Source organism: Echinops telfairi, unplaced genomic scaffold (genome assembly GCF_000313985.2).
Source record: "Echinops telfairi isolate 266 unplaced genomic scaffold, ASM31398v2 ScPeMD7_44;HRSCAF=162, whole genome shotgun sequence".
Classification (NCBI taxonomy): domain Eukaryota; kingdom Metazoa; phylum Chordata; class Mammalia; order Afrosoricida; family Tenrecidae; genus Echinops; species Echinops telfairi.
The window spans coordinates 1,479,291-1,488,231 of record NW_022103942.1 but is presented as its reverse complement, the minus strand read 5'-3'; the positions used below and the strand labels follow the sequence as shown (position 1 = coordinate 1,488,231).

General features: G+C 40.7%; 1 pseudogene; it reads left to right on the top strand.

Moving 5' to 3' along the window:
* Positions 1 to 4,861: 4,861 nt before the first annotated feature.
* LOC101638815 lies at positions 4,862 to 5,955 on the top strand (annotated as a pseudogene).
* The last annotated feature ends 2,986 nt before the right edge of the window (positions 5,956 to 8,941 follow it).

Sequence of the window (8,941 nt, the reverse complement as noted above, 5' to 3'; positions counted from 1 at the left end):
CCCTTCAGCGGTTGTGTCGGGAAGGTGAGCATCATAGAATGCCAATTTAATAGAAGAAAGTATTCTTGCATTGAGGGAGTACTGATCAATGAATCTTGATTGCATGTTTGATCAATTTCATACTGCAAAAGTTGGTAAACATCTTCAACTAGTCATTTTGTGTGTTAATTTTCTTCTTTTATAGAACTGGAGGTGTTCTACCATCTCCAGGACGATGATGAATAAAAGGGTCAGTGATTGCTATCCTTTTCTTGTTACTGATCTCAGGTGGAAACCTTTCAATGTTTCAACATTAAGTATGATGTTAGTTTTTTCTTTTAGATACTATTAATAATATTAAAGAATCTCCCATTTAGTTGTAATCTGTAAAGTGTTTTAAAATATAAATGGAGGTTATTTTTTCATTAAATGTATTTTCTGCATCTACTAAAATTAGTATATTTTCCTGTATTATATTAATGTTTCAAATCACAGTGTTGACTTTTAATGTTATTCTAATTTTGCATATTTGAAGTACCTCAACTTGATTATTACATATTATCTGTTTCATAGGTAACGTCATTCTATTTGAGTTGGTATTATTTTGTTTAAAATCTTTGTATCCGTGTTTGTAAGAAAAGATTGGTCTGTAATTTTACTTTCTTGTGCTACCCATATCAGCTTCAGGTATAATTTTTATGCTGGTCTCATAAAACAAGGTGGGTATGCAAACACCAGTCTCCACAATCTGGAGACCGGATTTAGATGGTGCCTGCCTACTAGGAACAATTACTCTAAAAGGAATTACATTAGAAGGTCCTGCATAGAGTGAGAGAAAAGTGTGGAACAAAACTAAACATCATAAAATATGCCAGGCTTACTGGTCAGATGGAGATTTGTGGAACCCCAAAGATTATGACACTTAGTTCCCCTTCAGTTCTGGAAATAAATGCACACCCATGGCTTAATGTTCAGCTAAAATTTATACAGGGAACAATGACGCAAATGAGATACACATACCTTAGAATAATCAACCATTTATGCTCCAAAGGGCAGTGTTTGCTCAAGGACAAGGTTCAGAAGGGTTAGGAAACAATGAGGAATGGAAACAGGAAACACAGGAAGTGGGATAAGTGTTGGTCCACTGAGGGGATTGCAATCAATTAGAGGAACCCAAATACGTTAGAATTGTTGAATGTAAAGCTGATGATCTGCTCTATAAAATTTGACTCATCTTTATAAATAGTAAACAAAACAGAACAAAGCAAGATAGGTCGTTTTCCCCGTTTGTTTGCTTTCCTTATCTCTGGAAGAGTTTGTGTAAGTATGGTATGATTTTTTCTTTAACTATTTGGATAAACACTCAAACTTATTCATAGTAACCTTCATATGGTTTCCAAGGCTGCAGAGTTTTTACAGGAGCAGATAGCTTTATCTTTCTCCCTTGGAGTGGCAGGTAGGTTTGAACCACCTACTTTACCCAACAGCTGCACCTGGACTCCTTAAAGTAGGTACAGGTCTAAAAAAAATTCCATTTCTTCTTGTTTTAGTTTATCTGTATATTGCGTTATTAATGTTTTAAGATATGTAGTGATATCTACATTTGCATTTGTGATATTTGTTTCTGATATTGTAGCTCTATCTTCCCCTCTGTGGTAGTTACGTAATCTCCTGTCAACTTGAGTGAAGGGATAGAGTCTAGCCTTCCTGGACGCGGGACACACACAGTCTCTCTGCTTGACATTCCTGTTGACAAGCCACATGGAGCTATGCTGATGGCAGCCAGAGCCCTGAAGCTGGAGGAGTCACATGGAGAACTGCACCAGGCTGAGATGCTGCCACAAGACTTTCATCCAATGAGCTGTGATTTTCCTGCTCTCAGCATCATGCATGTGCTACATGAGTCTGTGGAAGAACTTATGGATTAGTATCAGACATATGGGCTAATATCAGACTTAGGGGCTAATGTCAGATTTATGGACTTGATCTGGACTGGGCCAGGATGTTTTCTTCATATATTCTTAATATACTCTTGAATGTAAAGCTCTCTCTTATACACATGTGAGTGTTTCTGGATTTGTTTCTTGAGCCAACCAGGACCACCTTTGGTCATTCTTGCTAGGGACTTTATTGGTTTTCCTTCTCATACGCTTGCTTTCTAACTCATTAATTTATATTCTTATCTTTATTTCCTTATGTTTTATTTGGGTTTAATTTGTTGTTGTTTCCAATTTCCACCCTGTGTATCTCATTTTTATTCTTCCTTCTTTCCTAAACCTTCCTTCCTTCAGAACTTTGTCCTTGGGCAAATGGCATCCCTTTACTCTGGAATGGTAGGTTGCCTTAAGATGTGCATACGTCCTTAGTGGTTATTGTTCACTTTATAGATCTATCTATGGTTTGGTCAAAAATTTAGCCACAGGAGGTGAAATCAGTTCCAGGCTTGAAAGGTGACTGAGAACCAAAGTCTCAGATAAGTTCCACCTATCTCTATCCAACCAGTAAACCTAATCTTTTTATGACTTGGAGTTTTCTCCCACTCTATCCAGGACCTCCTTTTGTGATCCCTTGCGGAGTGGTCAGCAGTACTAGCTAGACATAATCTTGTTCTTCTATTTTCAGGATCATAAAGGCTGGGGTTCATGTGGTCCATTAATCCTTTGGGACTAATTATTTCCACGCATTTTCAATTTTCTTCACTCATCTTTGCTCCAGATTGGAGAGAACAGCAGATGCACCTTACATGACCCTACACAAGCTTTAAAGACCCTAATTACTATTCACCAAAGTAGAATGTAGAATAGCTTCTCTGTGAACTTCGTTGCATCAATTGACCTTGATGGCCTGCTCTCCCCACCCCCCACCCCCTGAAGATTTGGTCCTAAGCCCCTAGGCCCAGTGGTTCATATGGTCAAAGTATGTTATTAAGAATTTTAAAAATATATTAACTTCTGGACACTCTACTATAATCATGGGTATATTTGTAGGGTATGTAACTATGAGGAGGCTTTACCAAGTTTGTGAAAACATGGAACAAAAAGACAATGGAATTTTCCCACAAATGTTTGAAGCCCTTCTGTACATATGTAAAAATATCCTTTGTCAAACCTCACGAATATAGCCCCATTTGTGTTCACACTTCTATTCAGCTGGACCGTCTATCATCAGTCCACCCATAAATTATTATTACTGTTATTGCAGGATTGCATATGTAATAGTATTTACCTGTGCTGACTTTATTAATTCTTTTAGCCCTCACTGTTTTATTTTCCCATGAGCTTCTTTTGTTGACCTCCCCTTTATTATATATTGCCTTTCTGCAACCCAAGTTAATATGTGTCTACCCTTTAGTTAATGTGTCTGCCTTCTAGTTAGTGATTTACCCTCCATTCCCCTACCACCCTGGTAACCATCAAAGAATTGTTCTTTTTTGTATGAAAACATTTGCTAGATTTTATAATAGTGGTCTCATTCAATATTTGTTCTTTTGTGCTTGATTGTTTTCACACCGTACAATGTCCTTCTAGCTCATCCACATGATGAGGCGTTTCACATATTCATTGTTATTGCTTTTTGTTTCTCAGTGTTTTATTGTGTGTATACACCTTAGTTTGTTTCTGCATTCATCTTTTGAAGGGTATTTAGACAATTCCCATATTTTTGGTATTGTGACTAGGACTGTGATGAATATGAGTGTCATGGATCTTATTTCTCTAGGATATATAACTAGTAGTGGGAATGCTGGAACATATGGTGTTTTTATCTCTAACTTTTTACAAAAGTGCTGTACTGTTTTCCACAGTGGTTGTCCCATTTTATAATCTCACAGGTAGTGTATGAGGCTTTCAGTCTTTCCACACCTTCACTACCATTTGTTGTTTTCTGTTGTTCTTTTTATCATTTTATTGGTGGCTCTTATCACAATACATCCATACATCCATTGTGTCAAGCACATTTGTACATATGTTGCCATCATCATTTTCAAAACGTTTTCTTCCTACTTGAGCCTTGGGTACCAACTCATCATTTTCTCTCCCTTCCCTCCCCCTGTTTTTGGTTTTTCCTTTCAGTATTACTTCTGGGATCAGATGGCATCGAATTGTTATTTTGAATCTCCATAGTGATACATGACAGTGAGCATTTTTTCATGTTTGCTGATTGTCAGAATGTCTTCTTTTTAAAGCCTGCTCATGTCTTTTGCCCATTGTAAATATGGTTATCTTTTATTATTGACGTGTGGACATTTTCTAAACATTTTAGAGATTAGGCATTTTTTGGGGGTACTAAAGCCTTTATTGTAATAAACCAAATATATTTACAATTTATACAAATGTTTAACCTTCAACAAAAATACAAAAAAACCCCCAACATTTCACAAGATGCAAAACCAGGAAACAAGTTCACTGGAGAGACCACTGCTCTAGAAAGGGTAACACGTGAGGTGCACCGCAAGGAACAGACTGGTAATCTCACACTCAGGCAACGTGAGATTGGCAGGAGACCATACAGAAAGGAAAGAACAGGCTCTAGATTAGGCATTTTTGATATGTTATTGCAAAAAAAAATCCCATTCTATGTTTTGAAAATTACTACTTGCTTCCCAGACCAACAGAGGCAGCAGGCAGAGTAGCTGCAGTATGCGCCCACCCTCGCCCGCCCTCCACCCACCCCGGGGTCTTTTTCCCACTCCTCCTCCTCTTCCTCCTCCTCCTCCACCCACCTGACTTTGCCCTCCCCTATTGTTTGCCACCCCTTTCCCACTCACAGCCTCTGGCCCTTCTCCTTCCTGGCTGCTCGGCCAGCACTCCCTTTCTGATTCAGTCACCTTGAGCCTTCAATGTCGGGTTTTTACCCTCACCAGTGACCGAAGACGTGACCACTCCAAGTCCAGCTCTCCAAAATACTGCTTGACATGGACACTGGTGGGATTGACAGTGGATTAAATATCAGTCTCACCATCCGGTTACTTATGCCTGCAAAGGAAGCTGGTGGTATCATCAGAAAGAAAGGAGAATCAGTTAAGAAGATGCGTGAACATCTCAGAAGGAAATTGTCCTGAGAGAATTACCACTTGTGCTGGATTCACTGATGACATCTTTAAAGCCTTTGCTATGATCACTGATTCATTGGAAGAGGCTAGCAGCAGCTTTGTGACCGATAGCACAGCTGTCGGTAGACCTCTGGTCACCCTGAGGCTAGTGGTCCCTGCTAGTCAGTTTGGCTCTCTCATTGGGAAAGGTGGTTGCAAAATCCAGGACATTTGAGAAAGTACAGGGGCTCAGGTCTAGAAGGCTGGAGATATGCCAACTCAAATGAGGAGGTCATCGCTATTGCTGGCACGCCACAATCCATCATTGAGTGTGTCAAATAGATCTGCGTGGCCACGTTGGAGTCCCCCTCACCACCCCCTCACCACCACCAAGGACAAGATCATCCCACACTGTTCCAAGCTGTCCAGTTCTCTGGTCATCTCTGCAGGTGGTCAGGACAGGCACAGCATGGGAAGCGACAGTGCGAGCTTTCCCCACACCACCCCATCCCTGTACCTCAACTCTAACCTGGAGGGACCACCTACAGGGGCCTAATGCCATCAAGGACAGTATGCCATTCCACAACCAGATTTGTACAATCTACACCAGTGGGCAATGCAAAAGTCTCATTTTCCTGTGACGCATGGAGACACCATTGAAACCAGCTCCCCCAGAGATGAAAGGCTATTCGGCAGCTTTGGATGAGTCTGCTGAGACCACTTCTCATGAACTCACCATGCCAAATGATTTGATTGGCTGCATAATCAACTATCAAGGAGCCCAAATCAAAGAGATGCATGAGATGCCTGGGGAGCAGCTCAAAATTTTGAACCCAGTAGAAGGATCTCCTGATAGGCGGGTTAACATCAGTGGCTGTGCTGCCAGCATTAGCCTGGCTCAATATCTAATTGATGCCAGGATTTCCTTGGCTTGGGGATCGGCTTGAACCATGCAGATCATCCATTCACCCTTTCTGTTGCTTGCCACCACCCATCATCCCTCAGTATCATTTGTCAACAATCGGCGATGCCAGATTTTAAACAGTTTGTAAATGTTCATTTTCTACACCTAACCACCCACTCGTGACTTTTTTACTTAGAGTGTTTTCATTAAAAAACATATTACTAGGGTGGGATCTTTTGTGTGTGTGCACAGGAGTTTAATGTTCAGGAAGTCCCAGTCATCTCATTTGTTGTCTGCTGTGTGTGAAGTTGTACTTATATTTGATAGTACATTGATGTCATGTATTCATGCCCCTAAGTTGGTCCCTGCTTTCTGGTCTTTATTGTTTTAGGTTTTACATTTAGGTCTTTGATCCATCTTAAATTATTTTTTTAGATAGTGTGCCACCTGGGCCCTGTTTTTTTTTTCCTGAAAATTGATATCTAGTTTTGCCAGAAGAAAATGAATAAAGCCAAGAAATAATGAAAAGATCATCCTCTTTCTGCCTTATTTCATATGAGGCTAGGTAAAATGATGACTGTGAGTGGTTGAGAGGAGAGGAAGCGAAGTGATGGCTGCTTGCCTCCGCTCCTAGGACAAGATGAAGAAATCAAAATATTCAGTTTCTCCAAGAGGAGAGATATTCCTTCTCTGGAAATCAGAGACCAGCCGATTCCAATGCATTTTAAGTGGATTTTTTCTTGGCAAAGAAAAAATAGTGGGCAGGTCTGGTGTGCTGGGGGGAAGGGGAGAAAAGGCAAATACACTATTGCATCATTGCTAGCGGGAGGAAAAATTAGGGATCATAGTCCACCGGTACGAGTGCTGGTGGTGTAGTGGTGAAGAATTAGGCTGTATTCTGCAAGGTAGACCGTTTGAAAACACCAGCCAAAGAGAAAGACCGGTCTTTCTACTCACAGAAAGAGATCAAAATGGTAAATCTGGCTTGAACAGTTGCGACCTTGTCAGTTGATTCCCCCCAGTCGCACCCCCCACCTCTGCCCCATGCACGTTGGGCCTGATCTGGTTTTCAACATTTTCTGTCCTTTGTTTTGTTTTCATATTGGGGTTCAGTTCTGATGTATTTTTTCATTGGGGGCAGCCCTCTTGAATTATTGTTATATGTTTTTCACGATATGACACCCAGAGAAAGCATGTAGAATGAGGGTTCCTGTGGGGGTACAGTGAGGGAAGGGGGTAGAGGAGAGTGGATATGAAGGAAGTCAAGAAGGAAGAGAATGTTTTGAAATTTATTATGGTAGTAATTATACAATACAGCTTGATCTGATTGAACTATGGAATGATATGATATCTGTATTAGTCCCCCCCTCAAATGGTTTTGGAAAACAAACAGTCACAGTCTCAGAAACTCATAGAGGCAGTTCTGCCCTGCCCAATAGGGTCACTATGAGTCAGCATCGACTAGATGGCAGTGAGTTTGAGGTTTTTACAAGTCCATTGGTGATGTGTAGCTCAGGTGATCAAGAGTTGTGGGGAGAGGAGGTCTTTCTGGTCTAGCTCTCGGCTTCCTGCTGACCTTAAAGAGATGCATTTCTAACCAAGTGAAGGAAAAGAAATCGTTCCTATAGGAGTATGTTACAGGGGAGACTTAGGGCAAGGATGGAGTTGGGGGACAGATATTTGGAAGGACAAAGTCAAATTTCCCTGAAACTTCACTTTATTCACCAGCTAGTTTTAATTCTTAAAAAAAAAATAAATCATTTCATTGGGGGCTCTTACAGCTCTTTTTTTTCTTTCTTTAAAAATAAACATTTTATTGGGGGCTCGTGCAATTCTTATCACAATCCATACATACATCAATTGTATAAAGCACATTTGTACATTCATTGCCCTCATCATTCTCAAAACATTTGCTCTCCACGTAAGCCTCTGGCATCAGCTCCTCATTTCCCCCTCCCTCCCCGCTCCCATCTCCATCATGAACCCTGCTGATTTATAAATTATTATTTTGTCATATCTTGCCCTGTCTGATGTCTCCCTTCACCCACTTTTCTGTTGTCCCCCAGGGAGGAGGTTATATGTAGATCCTTGTAATCGGTTCCCCTTCTCCTCCCTTCCCTCCCTCAACCCTCCCAGTATCTACACTCTCATCACTGGTCCTGAAGGGATCATCTATGCTGGATTCTCTGTGTTTCCAGTTGCTATCTATACCAATGTACATCCTCTGATCTAGCCAGATTTGTAAAGTAGAATTGGGATCATGATAGTGGGATAGAGGAAGTATTTAAGAACTAGAGGAAAGTTGTATGTTTCATCGTTGATTTCCTGCACCCTGACTGACTCATCTCCTCTCCACGACCGTTCTGTAAGGGGGTGTCCAGTTGCCTACAGATGGACTGTGGGTCTCTACTCTGCACTCACCCTCACTTACAATAATGATTTTTTTGTTCTTTGATGTCTGATACCCAATTCCTTTGATACCTTGTGATCACACAGGCTGGTGTACTTCTTCCATGTGGGCTTTGTTGCTCCTGAGCTAGATGGCTGCTTGTTTATCTGCAGCTCTTACAACTCTTATACTAATCCACACATGAATTGTATCAAGCACATTTGTACATATGTTGCCGTCATAATTGTATCTTTAAAAAATCATTTATTGGAGGCTCATACAACTCTTATCACAATCCATTCATTGTGTCAAGCACATTTGTACATTTGTTGCCATTATAATTTTCAAAATATTTTCTCTCTACTTGAGCCCATGGGATCAGCTCATTGCCCCCCTCCCCACCCCCTCTCTCTCATGAACCCTTGTTAATTTATAAATTATTATTATTTTCATCTTATAAAGTCCACTGTCTCCTTTCACCCACATTTCTGTTGTCTGTCCTCTGGAGGGGTGGTGGTGATGGTGATGGTTACTTGTCAATCATTGTGATTAGTTCCCCCTCATTTTAATTCTAAATGATGCAGAGAGAGATGGTGCTGGGGAGCCAAGAGCTAAAGGTAGGATGCCTTTGACAACCAGA